General features: G+C 48.7%; 1 protein-coding gene across 4 annotated transcripts in view; it reads left to right on the plus strand.

Moving 5' to 3' along the window:
* LOC109389672 (dipeptidyl aminopeptidase-like protein 6) overlaps positions 1 to 17,511 on the plus strand; it is a 624,125-nt gene that overhangs the window by 395,246 nt on the left and 211,368 nt on the right. The gene's annotated exons all lie outside the window — the stretch shown is intronic.

Here is a 17,511-nt window from a genome sequence, read left to right on the forward strand (position 1 = left end):
GCTGGGTCCACGGGTCCTGGGATGGCAGGCCTGGGACTTAGAGGAAGCCTGTGACGGATTCCCTCCAGGGGTCCCTGAGCCGGGGGCTTGTGAGCGGTATTTCAGGGCAGATCGCCTGCCTGGGTATAAAGGAGTGGGAAGAGACGGCCAGCTGTGCAGCTGGGTGGACTCCCATGCCATGGGACTTCAGGGGCGACAGAAAAACGGACAGAGGGTCCAAAAACAAATCTGCAAAGTCAAGACCACTCCCAGTGACCAACTGAGATGCTCCTGGTTGCTGGCCCACCAATCACTGCGGTTCACGGAGGGCACACACAGCCACGGGGCCAGCCTGGGCCCCCCGGACCATGTGGCAGTAAGTGAAGTTGTCAGACCCTCTCCTGAACACAAGCCCTGATCGGCCGGCCTGCAGGGAAGGGTGTCCAGGGAGGAAAGGTGAGTCCACCCCATGGTGATCGACGCTTCGGTCACCTGGCTGTGCCATGAGAGTTTGGAGTGGACCAGAATCAAAGCTACTTCCTCACAGCTCTCCCAGGGCCAGCCCATGCGGACGCTGCTGTGTGCCGTTACGCTGTCGGATCGTATTCTTCAGGCAGAAATCATTTCACGGATCTTGGCCTTTGGAGACTGGCACCCCACAATCGTGGGTGTGCGTGACAGCACCACGCAGGGTAAGCTGAGACATCCTCTCGGTGATTTAAAAAGGAACACTTTCTCACTGGGACTGAAACAGCTTTTCAGTATGAGCCTTGTCACGGACTAAATGTTTGCGTCTCCCCAACATTCATGTGCTGAAAGGCGGCGGTGTTTGGACTTGGACAGGGGTCCTTTGGCAGGTCATTAGGGCTAGATGACGTCATGAGGGTGGGACCCCCAGGATGGGATTAGTGCCCTAATGGGAGAGCGCTCCCCCCAGACACCCTCAGCAAGTCAGGAGGGGAGATCCCAGCGGGATCCAAACCTGACAGCACCTTGACCTCCGACCTTCAGCCTCCAGAGTTAGGGAAACAGATGTCTGTTGTCTAAGCCGCCCCATTTATGCCACTTTGCTGTGGCAGCCCGAGCTGACTGGGACAAGCCTTCTGTTCCCCGAATGATTCAGATCACTTCCCAAGCCCCCCCCCCCGATCCTGACCCCCACCAGCTTTCTAAGCAAGTACCTGCCTTTCGGTAAATGGACGCTGCAGTACAGTAAGGAAGGGTGACACAGCTCCTCACGGGGGACAGACACGCTCACCTGCCCGCCCACCTCAGGAAGACCAGCCAGGCCCGACCCAGGGGTGGCCGGTCCACTGCCCCTGACCGGAGCTGCCTCGGCCCCGGCAGCCTCCCCAGAAGCCATATGCGTGTCACTCAGAGGACACGCTGGACAGCTTTTCACTTGTGTGGTGCTTTGGAGGATGCGCCAGCCTCAGGCCATTTGCTGGACGTGTAGAGACTGCCGTGTGGGATGATGGCTGCTGAGCTGTGAACTTGAGCGGATGGTGGTCATTACTGGTGCCAACATGTCACCAAGCTTAACGGTGCGGAAAGGGCCAAGGCTGTCGATGGCTGTGCTGTACTTTAAAACTACTGTTAGTGGGAAACGGTTACATATACCAGGCAGCAGAAGCACCTCAACGATCAGACTGTGGACCAATGCTGGGTCACCACCCCTGTGTTTGACAGCTGTTTCCAGTACTTAGAAGTACATAGTCTCTCGTTAATCCCTGTGGGGTTAAAAGCGAGACGAGTTATTCTCAGTGGATCTACACGCAACATGAGGGGACGTCAAATTGTGCTGCTCTGCTGAAGTTCATGTGGCAATGCCACGAATGTGTGAGGCGCGTTAAGAATACGTTTGTGGCATACAGAAGAAACTTTACTCAGCTCCTTATGTACACAAGGACCACAGTGGTGAATTGCCTTGAACTCGGTAGTTTCAGGTACCCACACAGTAGCCCACCTGCTTCCAACCTCACGTCCAACCTCACGGCTCTCACTGGGGCTGGTCTGTACCCACTGGCCCACACAGCTCATCTGTCTGGTTACTAGGCTGCCGCTGGGCCCCGTTCACTCAGTGCTTGTGCCCGTGCAGTAGGCTGTAAGCCTCTGTATTCGTATGTTGTAATTGGGCTCCCCTCTTAGTGTGGGATACAGTTAGAATCGTTTTCCCGCATTTTGGTTTTTGAGAAAGTCAGTAGTTCTCTGCTGTGTTCCTCACCCCTGGAGAGAATCCTCGGTTGTATGGGGAGTCTTATATCAAACACTTTTGGTGACAAACAAGTCAAATGAATGATAATTATAATCAGGATAGCACCAACGACTCGTACTTATTGGATGTATATTATGTGCTAAGGAGTTAGAGGCAGTTTTGTTGTATTAACTCACGTACCGATCTTACCCACATTTTACGTATGAAGAACTCGGGCCCCGAGTGGTTACGTTTTGTTCAATCACTTAGTGACTGAGCTGGACAAAACCCCAAGCAGCCTGCTGGGGAGTCCAGACTCCTAATCACTATTCAATACAACGTCTAGAACACACACTCGAATGGCTGTTACTTGTAGACCAGACTCCGTGGGCCATGTGGGCACCTGTACTGGACAGCCAGGTGAGCTGGCACAGCTGAGAAAGGCCACAAGCAGGTATCAGCTCCATTTCTTGCTGTCATAAAAAGGGGAACTCCGTCCTAATTCTAGATTGGGACCTTAGGGGCATGTCTTCTGGACCTAATAGGAGTACAGAAAACCTCGGTTTGCGAGCATAATTCGTTCCAGAAACAAACTACTCATATTGCAAGACATTGCTCGTTTACCAAGTTAAAATGTATTATTAGGTTGGTGCACAAAGTATTTGCAGTTTTTGCCATCACGAAATGGCAAAAACCACTATTTTTGCACCAACCTAATGGACATGTTTGCTCATCTTGCAGAACACTCGCAAACCAAGTGACTCGCAATCCAAAGTGTTACTGTATCTCTTACTAATTTTAAGTAACCTCTTCTCAGTACATAAAAATCGGGGCTGGAAGGTCTCATTGAGGGCAGAGGCTATGTCTTCACTCCTCCGTCCCCAGGGCCCGGCAAAATGAGGAGGCCGCTCCAGTGTTTCTGAGTTGAATGTTCGTCACTTTTTCAAAGCTGCAGGATTCTCACATCAGTTTCTACCTATCGCCAGATATTTTCTCTCTGTACAGTTGATACAGCCTGTGAACGCAGCACAGTAGAATACGCTGTTGTATCATTTCAGAGGGGAAAGCAAAGAAATTGGAGGCAGTTGTATAAAAATAGGTGTACTATCAAACTACCATCCAAAAGTCACAGATGGACGTAAGGCCCTCTTGAAAACGTGTTGATGTGAAAACCCGGCTCTATGCAGTGCCCTCTCCACAGGCCATGGAGACCCGCGGAACTAAGGGCTGCCTGGGATGCAACGGTGAATTTTTAGATCTAAAGCTTTGCTTTAATAATTTACCTTAAAAACTGTGGGAAGTGTAAAGATAAAGGAAAGCTCCCTTTTGCAGAAAAAAATGTTCCCTCAAATAGATAGAAAGTATGATGGATTTAGAAAATTATGAGTTTGCAAGTCCTGATCTCATAATTGATCCAGGTAGAAATCACCAATGAATGCTGAAATCATTAAGTGACAGGTCACTGCAGAATAAGATATCCACCAAATCTTGACGTATCATCCCACAGATTCTTATAAACTAAAAGTGAAAAAAATAAAACTAACTTTCTAATGGAGAGATCCAATGAACACTGTGTAACCCAACAGCCGAACTCAGCGTTGCCAATGTTGGAACAAATTATGTGCTTCTTGATATGGTGCCGTAAAGCAGTCCGTAGCATCCCCTTATGCAGTATCATTGCCAAAAACGTTTAAGGGAATCTAACCGTGAGAAGATAATCAGGTGAATCCAGATTGTGGGACTTGCTAGAAGACAGCTAGCCTGGGTTCATAAAAACAAAACTAAACAAAATGAAAACCAATGTCATCATGGAAAACAAAACAAACGGAACAGTGGTGAGGTAGAGGAGGGATATACAAAAAGAGATAAAAATAGACGTAACAAATGTAAAACATTAATTTTTATTATCTTTTATTTTTCAATTGTAGTTGGCATTCAATATTATTTTATATTAGTTTCCAGTGTACAGTGTAGTGGTTAGACATTTATATAATTTATGAAGTGATCCCCCCAATAAGTCTAGTCCCCACCTGGTACCGTACGTAGTTATTACCATATTATTGACTATATTCTCTGTGCTGTATTTTACATCCCTGTGACTGTTTTGTAACTACCAATTTGTACTTCTTGGATTGGTGGTTCTTTAATAAAAAGAAATAGGTATAGAACACATTTGGGGACGATTAGGGAATTTGAATAGGGCTCTATGTTAACGTTACATATTTTAGGTGTTGTACTGTAGGGAAAGACGGTACAGGTAGGCGAGTGACCTTTTAGGAAATTCATTTGTATTTGGGGTGTTGCTTGCAAATGACTTTCGAACAGTTTAGCAAAACAAAGTTTGTATGTATTTATGCACACATATAAGAGTACAGAAAATATGTATTATACACATACAGTGAGAGTGAGAAAGCACAAATGCAGCAAAATGTTACCAATTGGTGGTGTCTGCATGAAGTGTCCCTGGGTGTTCGTTCGTATTTATTTAACTTTTCCCTAGCTTTGTGATTGTTCAAAATAAAACGTGTTGGGGAGGCGGCGATACCTGCACACTGAGTGACGCTGATTAGGGGAAAATGTCAGGCTGGGTCCTGGTACTATTACCTGTCTCCTCTCGGACACCCTTTTGTTTGGTGATGGATGGGTTTCATTGCTTTCCGGGATGCCGAGGGAGCGTCCATTCGTGACTTCCCCTCTCTCTGCGCCATAAATCTCCAGTTGTCGGCGGCGGAAGGGCTTGGTGGGGGATGGTGGGGGATTCATGCAGCTTCCTCTCAAGCTGTGTCCTGCCTGGGACGCGTGCCCGGGGGCCATTGCTCTGGGTCCGTCCCTACCTGGTGCCGGCATCTCCACCTTCTGGACACATGTGGCCCTGTGTTTTCTAGGAAAGAGTGTTTTATCGGAGCTTCCTCCCTGGGGAGTGAGTGGGGGAGGTTCTGCGCCATCACCTTGCACAGGTGGAGGTGGGCGGAGACCGGGAAGGTTCCCAAAACTCAACTGCTATTAAGGGTGTACAGCACAGACGTCCCCGCCCGCTCACGTCAGTGCTCAAGCCTCTGGGGACACCCAGCCTGAGTGGCGGAGCATCTCTGTCTGTAAGGAGCATTGGGGACAAATACTGCTGCTGTATATATATATGGGGTGGGGGTGCCAATAAATGTAAACACGTGACTTTTATTCATCTTTTGTTGTCGGTATACATTGAGTATTACATTTTAATACAGGTCTTTCCTTTCTGAAAATGTGTGTACATTTTTTTGGCACCCTGGGTCTGCGTCTGTGCCAGGGCGTGTCCTGGGCACACGGGGGCCTCCCTGTGTTTCATGTGTCTCAGTTTTGAAATGAGGGTAACTGACTGCTGGGGTGCAGAGGTTAGGGTGTTATTCTCAGGTAACATTCGAACTCTGATTAGCTGCTGAGGCAGCCTAGTGGACATGTCTGCCTCGGTGGGAATGTCCGTGCTTCCAAGTTCAAGGATTTGTCCTGTGTCACTTTCCAATCAGTAGGATAACAATCACAACAACAAGGAGCTCAAGTCAGTGCCAAGTGCTTTCTGTACTTTCCCCCTTTATCGTTAGTGGGGAGTAACCTCAGTAGGCGCCTGTTTTTATCACATTTTCCGTTCCTTTCCCACACGTGGTTGGTGGCATGTACTTCAATGTTCCTCTTGAAAACCTCAAAGCTGCCAAACCCTATAGGAGGGAGAATTATTAGCTCATCAGATTCAGCGTATCAAGATGGATTTGGTGACAAAGGGGCCCATACTTCATAGAATACAGCAGTTATTAACCTGGGACCGTTCCTGGCAAGGCCCAGAGTGAACAATCAGAAAGCCATCCATCCACTGTCAGGCTGACGCTGGGAAGGTAAATGGACAAATACTTGGCATTCCTCTGTTACTTCCCTGAACGATTCCTCGTCCTTCTGAACCAAACGCTGACAGACGCATACAGTTCTCTCATTTCCCATCCCTCACTTTGCCACCTAGTTCTCCTCGTTTTTCTTTTGGGTCCTACAATTCACAGGTGCCATGTGGTTGGCCCCAGTTCCAGACTCCTGTAAACCCTCCAGGGTGTGTCTCATTCTCTCACACACTTCTCTGGATGGGTGTCCTCCCAGACTCAAATCCAGTGCATCTCAGCCCATCCTCCTCTCAAGCCCGTGTCTCCTGGATTCATCCTCAGGGAGCACGACCGCCATTAATCCGTCAGCCGGGCGAGAAGCCTTTGTGACTCTCCCTCTGCTCAGACCTCCCTTCTCCGGGACAATTCGCCAGCCCCTGACCGAGCCCCTGCCTCCAGGAGCTCCCCGGCCACAGCGTCCCTGTGAGCACAGACGTCGGTCCTTACACGTGTGAGGGGTTAGAGTGAGGACCACTGAGGGCAGCTGGGTGACGTGAGTCGGGGTTCTCTGAACGGCACACAACACTTACTGTCACCACCCAGCAGAGAGGCCACTTGGTACAACAAAGCCTCAGTGTCTCCTAATGACGGTGGTCCTGCGCTGTTATTCTATTAACAGGAGAGGGATGACCATGTGTCTGTGTGCTTGAGAGTCCGCGTGATGAAAGGTACTTTTTCAATATTCGACTGAGAAGTGGGCATAGTATTAATTTAACCAGAGCTCAGCTGAGCAGAAACCTCTGTTGATTAACCTTTTCTTTCTTTTATTAACTCAACTTTTAAAAGTCGTGACCACAAAGCACTCTTTTCTCTGGAAGGACAGCGGCCTCACCGACCCCCCTCACGTCCTGTCCATCTAGACGCACGTTCAGTGAGCAGTAGTCTTGGTGTCCAGGCGACGAGACCTTCTGCCATCCAAGGCGGACTTTGTTTATTTGACTTTGCTAAGGGCGAACATGGGCCAGTGTTGCCTTAAGAAGATTTTAATGGACAGCGGAAACTAAGCAGTGCTTCCTGTTAGTCCTCAGTTAATTAGAAAATTAAATTAACCGCAACCCTCATTCCCAGAGCTTTCTGGTTAATTGGTGTTCTGCTGTATTTGGATTAGAGGCAGCCCCAGGAGACACAAGGCTATAATTGTGTAGAATCAGAGAGTCGGGGAAGAAGGAAGCAGACAGTTTGCAAAGGTCCAAGCAGAGGCCCCGTGGGAAGGGGTCGGCCTGGGAGAAGGTGCGTCGGTCTGAGTGACCAGTGGACGCCAGCCCAGGTCAAGAGCTGATAGACAAGAGTTCAGGAGATTAAAGTGTTGTCTCCCAGCCCTCAGCAGGAGGAAGTAAATCCAAAGTGTAAACCGTGGAATTAGAATCATTTTAATGCTTTTAATTGGCATTCAGCATCTAAATGCTTTTCTTCCTCAAGCATCTGTCATTTTCTATGGTGTCCACGTAAGTGGACTAGACTTAGAAATATACAAAGTGGAGGTCAGCCTAGAGCCAAATGTCTAAATGGCTGAGAGGTTTAGGTGGGACGTGTTCGGTTTTAACACCCCAAATGGAGACGCTTCTGCCAGGAAACAAACTACAATCTGAAGGATCCATGCTAACGCTTAGCGCATGTCCTTCGGCAGAAACGATGAGTTCCGTAATCGCACCTGCCTGGGAAGATTCTAGGGCAGCGGTTCGCAACCTTCCTAATGCCGCGACCCTCATGTTGTGGTGACCCCCAACCATAAAATTATTTTCGTTGCTACTCTATAACTGTAATTTTGCTACCGTTATGAATCGTCATGTAAATATCTTTTTGTTTTCCGATGGTCTTAGGCGACCCCTGTGAAAGGGTCGTTCGACCCCCAAAGGGGTTGCGACCCACAGGTTGAGAGCCGCTGCTCTAGTGCAACCTGAGGCTGGTGTGTGGACAGTATAGTGTCTATGACTCAACAGAAACACTCACAGGTTACTCGGGGAAGGTGCTGAGTAAAGAAAGCCGCTTCTGTTGCTGTTCAGACTGGTGCTTTTCTGGCCCGGGGACCTGGGGCTCCCTGAGGGCAGTGGCTTTGGAGCAGCCCTGCAGTTGGCCCGAGCGCAGAAAACTGCCTTTTCTATTTCTCCTTTAGGACCCAATAACTTTAAGCTTTGCAATGATTGTTTTTTAAGAAGGTCTGAAAACTCTTGGGTGACAATACCCTTTGCTGAGCTGATTTTCTTTCTTTTTTTTTTTTAATTGACCTGATGTGACTCTCCAGTCACTGAAATAACAGCACAAATAAAAATAATAAGGGCTCTGACTGTGTGTGATTCCTCTACGCCTGGCACGCTGCTGTACAATTCCTGTTCACTGCCTTCTTAATACTCAGCACACCTTCTGGGTAGGAGATATCAGAGCCCCCTTTAGTCCAGGGGGCTCTGCTTCTGTCCGAAAAGGAAGGGAGAGGAGGAGGGATGCGGCTCTTTTCCTTGTAACTGCACCGAGAAAGCTGACCGGCGGCCCCTGCCGTGCACGCAGAAATGCTGTCTGCTGCTCGTGTTGGATCAAGGGTGGAAACGCTGCCCTTGATGGGTTGTAGGGACGGTGAAATGATGTAACACCTGGAGCGTAACCTTGACTCTCTGCACGTTCCATGCCACGGTTTTCACTTGTTAGGAGAGCACACACAGAAGACACTCTTCTGGGCAGAGGCAGGCCGTTACAGTCGACGACTAAAATGTCCAGGAAATAGGAATGAGACAAGGCCTGCTTTTAGAATCATTGAATTATTTTAGAACAGGACGCAGCCTCGTCTGTGATTTTTCTCCTGCCTGTCCAGCCTGAGCATCCACTGAACACTAGGCTAGTGTGGCCCCCAGAATGATGGGGGGAAAAAATGCATGATGCTAGATTTTAGCCCGCACCATCTGAAAACAGTAACGGAAGGGAAAGGAATAACAGAGTCCCATTTCGGTTTTAATTCCTCATCCATAAGCTTCGTTCGGAAAGGAGAGAGAATTCTAGAATCATCAAATTGATGGAAAATAATGGTTGCCCTGCAAGGAAAAAAAGGAATGTCTTCCTTACAAACTACCACCTGCATCATTGAATAAAATCTTACGCACGTGGCGCACAATGTGATTTCAGTGGAAGAAATTATAAGCGAATGACCCGTAATAAATCATGGGCCACTGATGCATGCGGCTAATACGAAAATTAATTCTCTTCTGATGAGGGTACTGCTCGAGTGCTGATGGAAATATTGATGTTGCTGGCTTCTCATATGTTTGCTTGTTTGTAAACAGTCCTGAGATGCAGATGAAAAAGCTGACCGGCCAGGTACATGAGACATTCGGTTGCTTTGTCCTGCCTGTGGGAGAGAGGACCAGCAGGAAAAAAAAAAAAAAAGTTTCTAATCAACAACCTTCTTTCTCCTTCCAAGTCTCCAAATATTTCTGTCTCTCGAGGCCTTTGGGTTTTACAGCCAATCTTTCAAGTAAAACAGGTTTCAGGGACCGTCTTCATCGGAACATCATGTTTCCCTGAATGTACATTTCCAGGTTTATGGCCGGCAGCGGTGATGCCGTAAAACGTAGGGTCATGTGGGGGCTCCCCCTGGATACATGTGATGTGTGCAGGTGGGACATTGTGGGGAACAGTGGCAGTGCCAAAGCACAGTATGCTGAGCGTCTGTGATGTGCCCGGTGGTGCCCCAGACATCGCAGGTCTGAGTATGTAACTTATTCATCTTCCCAGTATCTCCATTACTGACCCCTTCTTAAAAAGTGAGGAAACAGCTTGCCTGAGATTTTTCAGCTAATTAGAACCAGAGCCTGGATTCAGTCCCAGGTGAGTCTGACTCCCACGTTGGCACGCTGCCCCCACCCCCCACTGCCGATTTTATCTCTTAGAAGAAGTTGATGCAGTGATAGCATCTCCTCTCCTCATTTGTTCTTCAAAGACGTCACGACCCACCGGCACACCTCTGGCTTCAGGGACCAGAGCCATCATGAGAAGAAAAATATTCTCTCATCAGCGTATTTCTTTTTCCTTTCTGTTTTATGATACTCATTGTTTCTTCGTTTCACGTGAATGGGCACCCTTCATGTCTCTCATTCTCTCTCCAGTCTGGTTATGCTGTTTTCATTTTGCAAAGTGAAGCACCACCCCCCACACACACCAAAAGCAGAACACCGGGTGTGTCAGGGCATCCCCCATGTCACGCATCTCCTGGGTGTCAAATTCTGGTGTCACCGAGGCATGATGCTCTTGGGGAGAAAATTGCATTGTGCAGTCCGTGTTCATTCATCACTTCTGTCTCCAAAGTTCCCTCCTTAAAAAACAGCAAGACGGGGACACCGTGGGCCATTTTCGTATGGCGCACTTGATTGCTTAGGAAAACGCATTTTAAAAGCCCTCTCTTTGGAAGGAAATGTGTTGTTTCTCCAGGGTAAACTCTTTCAGCCAGTTCCTTGTGAGGTCTTGTGTCTAAACAGCCCTGCGTGGATGTGGGCTGCTGGGACTGGGCGCTGTGAATTTGCATAATAGCTGCTTTAACAGTTAACAACGACCAGAATGCCCCAAATGTCAACACAGTGTCGGTCCTCTCTGAGCGTATTAGGTGAGTGAGAACAAGGCAACACAAGAATGAGTCTTTGGATTCTAGAAATTCAAGGGAAACCATACTGTTTCTAAAGAGTTGCTGCCTTTCCTTTTGAAGGGACCAGGAGTCCTGTCTCCTAAGGAAACCTTTCTTCCCAGGAAACCATGTCTGTGTGGCTTTATAAGTGTCACTTCACATTCCACACAGCTGGGTGGTAAAATGGTTCAGAATCCAGATGTCGGGATTATTCCTCTAACGCTTTCCTTTATTTCTTATAATTATACTGAGTCAGTCAGGTCGTTTTCCAAGGACCCCATTGTCCTGTCTGTAAAATGGGGCTAATCGGGCCTTCCCTGTTGGTGTCACAGAATTGCTGGGAGGGTGAGATGAAGCAGTACACGTGTTAGAACTTGGAAAGACCCAGACTCCAATGCCAGGCGTGAGGCTGTGTATATTTTGGCTGACGTCAACAAAACTGAGTGATTTTTTTTTGAGCGTTTCCATTACAGGTTCACTGTGGAAAATGAGTTGGTCCGTGCACCCACACAAGCTGGTAGGATACAGCGGGCACACAGGAGGAATGGCATACCGGGGGCACAGGGACACGGGGCAGGAAGCCGGCAGGTGCCTTCTGCTCCACCACACTTTGGGTTGTGCTCTTTAAAAGGCTTAAGCGAGGGTGTAATTCCTGTCTGAGTGGAAGATGGAGGTGCTTCTTGGAAGAGATTGAATTTTAACTCACCCTTTGACTGAAAGGGATAATTTAATATGTATCTTTAAAAGGTCCTTCAGGGAAGAGAGAGTGCCGAGGTCACACGGGCAGAGAGCATGGGTGTGTTTGAAGAAGCCTGAGTGGTTCAGCTTGGAGGGAGCGTGGGGTGTGTACGGGAGTGGGGGAGAGTCTTGCGAGAGCGAGGGGGAGCTTGCCGAGGGCTGTGACTGTCGTTGAAACTTGTAATGGGAAGTAACGGAGGCCAGGAAGTGGCATGGCTACACGAGGAACAGCTGAGACTGGAATACGTGCCTTGGAAAAATGAAAGCCCAAGCGCCCTTATTGGGGTAGGTGCCAGCTGGCCCTCCCTAGCCAAAGAGAGGTCAGTTTGTTGGCAAGAAGACCCAGAGACACAGGTGTCATTGCCAGAAGTCTCCCTGGAGGAGAAATGGAGGCCCCTTGAGAGAAGGCAGGACTCCAATCAATGTTCACGCGTCGGCGAGGCAGCCACATAGAAGGGATGCTGGAGAGTAAAATCAAGCTTTAGGAAGTGTATTTGGAATGACTTTGGAGTGTGCCTGGACCAAAGAGTCTTTTTATGTAATCGCTGGAATTCTGAGCCTGAATGAGATGGTGGAGGGAAAGAACTTTGAAAGAGCCGAGGGCTGAAACCAGACGGTCAGAACCAGTGAAGGAGGAGGAGCAGGGGCAGCCTCCCATCCCCAGGGCAGGTGGGGTGTCAGCCAGGAGAGGGGTTTGGGGAGAGGAGGATGCGGGAATGCTCCCTGGTTTCACCCAGTGGGACTTCGGGCTCCTGTTTGGTCGAGATGCGTTTGCAATGAGGTGCGATGCCAGATGTTAGGTTCAGCTTTGGCCCCTTCATCTCACGGAGCTGGATTTCTTTCTTTCTTTCCACCGCTGAGCGTTCCTTCCTTGCAAAGACCTCCCTGAAAGCATCCCTCCCACACGCCGTCATCCCCCCATATCTTTGGTTTTGCATTCCTAGGTTTCAGCTACCCAGGGTCAACCATGGTCTGGAAACATTACGTGGAAAATTCCAGACGTAAACGCTTCGTAAGTTTTACATTGGGAACCATGCTGAGTCACGCGATGCAATCTCGCGAGTCTCCCTCTGTCCACCTGGGACACGAATCACATGTCTCCACGCAGGACCTGCTCCCCGCCCGTTAGCCGCTTGGTCGTCCTCTCAGTTATCAGATTGACTGTCGAGGTTTTGAAGGGCTGGTGTTCAAGTCACCCTGAAATTACTTCGCGATGGTCCCCAAAGCGCAAGGGTGGTGATGCTGGCCATTCGGATACGCCCAAGGGACGCCGTCAGGTGCTTCCTGTGAGTGAAAAGGTGAAAGTTCTCACCCAATAAGGCACTTTATCACCTCATGTCATCACTACAGGAAGGGCGAGTGCAGGACAGTAAGGTATTTGGAGGGAGAGAGACGCCACGTACTCTCATAACTTTTATTACAGTGTGTTGTTATAATTGCCCTACGTTATTGTTTGTTTCTGTGGTTAAGCTCTTACTGTGCCTAACGTAGAAATTAAACTTTATTATAGGTGTGTATATATAGGAAAAAGCATAGTGTATGTAGGGTTCGGTGGTACCCACGGTTTCAGGCATCCCCTGGGGGCCTTGGAGTTTATCCGCCTCAGATAGAGAGGGGCCTCTGTATTGATAGAACTCTACTGGAAATAGACGCCCTCCTGAGTTGATGAGCAGCCAGGTGCCCGGGGTGTTTTGCTCGAGGAGGGAGGAATTTGAGACCTGGGGCGCACAGTGTCCCTTGGTGGCCAGGCGGCATAACCGGACATGCAGCAGCCTGCTCCTGGGGGCCCCCGACAGGCCGCGGTGCAAGCGAAACAGATCTAGAGCTGGGCAAGGGGTTGGAAAACCGGGGCTTTATGTACACTGTGTGTATTGACGTATCTGCGTGGCCAAATGAATATTTACTTTGCCTCCCACTGACTCGACTTTCCACGAATTGAAGTAGAACACGGAGGCTCCCCTGAAGGCACTCGCTCTGCTGGCTTGTCTGTGAGTCTTGGACTTGGATTTCACTAAGAGAATTTCTCCCCATAACCGAGATCCGGAGTAGGGTGGGGATGCCTTATTACAAGTATCTGCAGAAAGCAGGTTCCACCTACTCGTGGTCTGTTGGAGCTAGAGAGGGTTTTAGGAGCCGTCTGGGACCCCCATGCAATTTAAAGATGAGGAAGCAAACTCAGGAGGGGACGTGACTGCCCGCCCTTGTTTCCCATCAGGTGGGGGCGTCTGTGCTCGAGTGAGGGCCAGATGCCTCCAGGTAAGGGGAGGCGGCAAGGGACAGAGCTCTCGCTTGCCTGAGCCAGCCAGCTCCTAGCACAGTCTGAGAGTCTTAATTTATGTTTAATAATTACCTGCCAGCACCCCAAGGACAGTCTAGAAGCAGCCTGGTTATCACTATTCCTGGTTAGTATTCATAGACAAGGAGGCTATTAAACTGGAAATTCCCAGCACCAGCCACTTACTAAAAAAAAAAAAAAAGAAAAAAAACCACAACCTAATATTACGAGGCCAGATCTTAGTGCTGGGCCATTCATGTCTGGGTCTCGTGAGGCTTGGTCCCAACCGCACTTAGCGAACATGGTTGATTAAACTAGCCCATTGAGTCAGGAGGTCTTCCCGAGGCACCTCACCCCTAATTGTCACTGGCTGATGACTTGAAATCTGAAACATACCGTTTTTTTAGAGGAGACAATTCTAAACTGAAGGTCTCTATTGGGACAGATTCTGAAAACATATCCTCCCAGGTACCTGGTATTTATTGCTGCCTAACAGATTACCCAAAAGCTTGGCAACTTGGAAGGACAAACACATTTTGTCTCCCAGCTTCTTCGGGCCAAGAAGTCAGCAGCAGCTCAGACATTCTCATGAGGTCACAGTCCAGCCATGGCGTAGGGCCACGTGGTCTCAGCAGTGGAGCACTGACGGGCGGTCCTCAGGCTCACTCACGGGGCTGCAACACCCAGAACGGGTGACCTGAGAGAGAGCATCCAACTGTCGTGAAGCTGCAGTGGCTCTTATAACTGAACCTTGAAGTTAGCGGCCCAGCCTTTTCCATATCCTGTTGGCCACACAAGACTAACCCAGGCACCATTCAGGGAGACTACGCAAGGGCGTGAAGACCAGGAGGTGGGGGTCTGGGGGCGCCCATCACACCGATGTCTGACTGTATCACTCTTTCTCCTTGGAGCCATCCAAAGGGTCATTCTATCCCCTTTTAAATCTCCCATTACAAGACGGCATAGGTTTGGTTTAGAATAAAGAACCCACTATCAGCCAGATGAGCAACAAGGAATCACACACCCCTACCCAAAATACATCTTTAGAAAGAGAGAGAGAGAGAGAGTCTCACATAATTGTTTTGAAGTAAAACCTTTATGCACATTGTGTAAATTTTAAATTACTCATTGACATGATAACGGGAGAGGACCATGAATTACTCCTGATGTTCATTCCGGCTTTTCTAACCTGATTGTTACTATCCCAGCTAAAAAAATTAAGCATTAAATATTACATAAAATGTATGGTAAAGCTAATTCAAAGGTGATACTGATCACCCCCTTTAAAAACAATACACCGCATTAGACTGTGCCCAGTTCTGAGGGGAGAACATTCAACGGTGCCTTAAAGAAAAAACAGAGACATGTTAAAATAATTACAACTTTGGAAACTAATAAAGTTTCCCATTGCTTACCTTTGTTCACTGCAGCCCACATGACCATCTGATGAGCCTTCCTGACCTCTGGAAGCTGCGGACACCAGACGCTGTCTCTCTCCCTCCCATCCTGGCAGCCGAGGTCCTCTCTGCTGAGCCAATAAGTTGCCTTAGAAAGTCTGGGACTTAAAAGCAGACTGATACGTTTCCCAGTACCGATATTGGGAATGGAACAGGCTGAATGGGAGGAAAAAGGCTTAGTAATCGAAGGAAAGATTTAGATGCGACACTATAGAGGGCAGAGGAAAGTGACCCAGTGGCGGGCGGAGTCGCCTCGGGTGGCTTGTGGGTTTTGGAGGGTTGGAAGGATTCAGAGTGGCAGGGAGCGGAAAGGAAAACCGGAACAGGTGTGAAGTGCGAGGTGTGGAGGGCAGCCCGTGACCCTTCCTGGCTGTTTCCTCATTCTCCCCACCCCACCTCTGCACCCCACTTGTTGCAAGAGTTAGAAAGCATTTGCAACCTGAGCATGAAGGCGCAGAGCAGATAGGGCAGCGCCCTGGGAGGTGATTCCCTGACCCTGTCTGAGGCACTGAGCGGATGGGCCAGGGTGTAAGGGAGGCAGCAGTGGGCACGTCCCGCTTCCTGTGGGTGTGGTCCCAGGAAACCCGGAGCGGAGCGGAGAGGGGAGGCACCAATTACATCCTGCGTCCAGTCAGGCCGCTGAACCCCCTTCCTCTGCCCTGTACTCTGGCCCCTGTGGTTCTCAGTGGATTGATGGCTCTGTATCTGGTTGTGAATGCCCGCCCACTCCCTTCTCACCCCTCACTCAGGGGGCACTTCCTTTCCTTCTGCAGAAAACTTGAAGCTCAAGTGTTCAGAAGGCCACTGACTCTAAGCTCATTCAAGTCACATGCACCTTCGTCTTTTGTTTAAAAAAAAAATCCATCTTGTTTTCCAAAGGGCCACAGGAGAATATGGTATGAAAGTTATTTACCGTCTGTCTTCATAAGCACACCCCCTGAACTTAACCTGTCATAGGCTTCTCCCTCTCTCTCTTTTTTTTTTGTTTAACAGAGTAGTGATTGCAGATGGTAAGGTGAGTCTCAGCGATGGACATGGAGCTGATGGGGGGTCCCTGTTAGGGGGTCCAGCTAGAAGCTGGATCAAAGTCACTCTGCAACCTTAGCTCCACCCCCCTCTCCGCAGAAGGCTGTAATGGTGCTCAGAAGGCACAAACACAAAGATACTAAGGCTGATAGCAGCATGTAAATGAGAATGATGGTCAGAAGCTGCACAAGCCACGTGTGGAGTTGTGTGCTCAGATGCAATGGACGAAATCAGAACGGAAAGACCAGTCAATGTTGTATAAAGGCAAAAACATGGACTTTATAAAGCACCACATAGGACATGAGAAGAGAAAGAGATGGTGCAAAATGTCCACAACAAGCAGGAAAAGGCTCTACTATCTCTTAGCTACTGGAGTGCTCATAAGAGAAGAACCGATCAGAAGAAGATCACAAAAGCCAAGTGCACAGGGAACCATGGACGTGACCGGATAGAACAAGAGGAAATAAGACAGCCGCTAGGTCCGTCGGAAGCAGCCCGAGCCTGAAAGGAAATGCTTTGCTTATGAAATTAGTACACATTTCAAAAACAGGTAGTTCCCAATCGTAGTAGTGTTCCAATGAGACGGACACCATCTCTCGACACTTGGTGAGGCTGAAAATTGGATAGAAGTGTCCAGCGAGGAAAATGACCTCCTGTTGCCAGAGCATTGAAAATATTCATGTGCCTTGGTCCAGAAATGCCACTCCTAGAGGGTGTATTCCAAGTAAAGAACATTGTGCAGGGAAAAACTACGCAAGAATATGTTTATGTTTTTCTTATGTTTACATAAGAAAAACTTGAAAAGGCATCTGTTAAAAATATTTTTAAATAACCTTAATAGTCATAGCAACCGTTTATTTTGCAGCATGTACCCGACACTGTGCCTGTGTGTATGCATATGTGTTTGTGTACATAGACACGGTATGTGTGTATAGACATACATGTGTGTACATGTATGTGTAGGTGTGCGCATATCCAGAACAGCATGTCACTTGGGACCTTGCTAGGAAGGCCCATGGTCAGGCCATATCCCAGCCCCACTGGGTCAGCCCGTGTCATCATTTCCCGTAGTCACTTCCCACAGCACAGCTCTGTTTGAACTCACGGCGATCAAAGACAGAGCAAGTATCCAGAGCACCAGCTGTGGTCTCTTCAGACCATGAACACACATCTGTTCCTGGGAAAAAGAAGGAATTGTGCAAACGTAATGCATCAGCGCCCTCCTTATCAGCATCACCTGATCATCTGCTAATAGCTCCAGCAGGTGTCACCTTTTCTGTCTGTGCACAAATCAGCCATTATTATCCTAGTGTCTCATCTTTGAGATCCCGAGATCT

The sequence above is a fragment of the Hipposideros armiger genome, unplaced genomic scaffold (genome assembly GCF_001890085.2).
Source record: "Hipposideros armiger isolate ML-2016 unplaced genomic scaffold, ASM189008v1 scaffold_239, whole genome shotgun sequence".
NCBI classification, from domain to species: domain Eukaryota; kingdom Metazoa; phylum Chordata; class Mammalia; order Chiroptera; family Hipposideridae; genus Hipposideros; species Hipposideros armiger.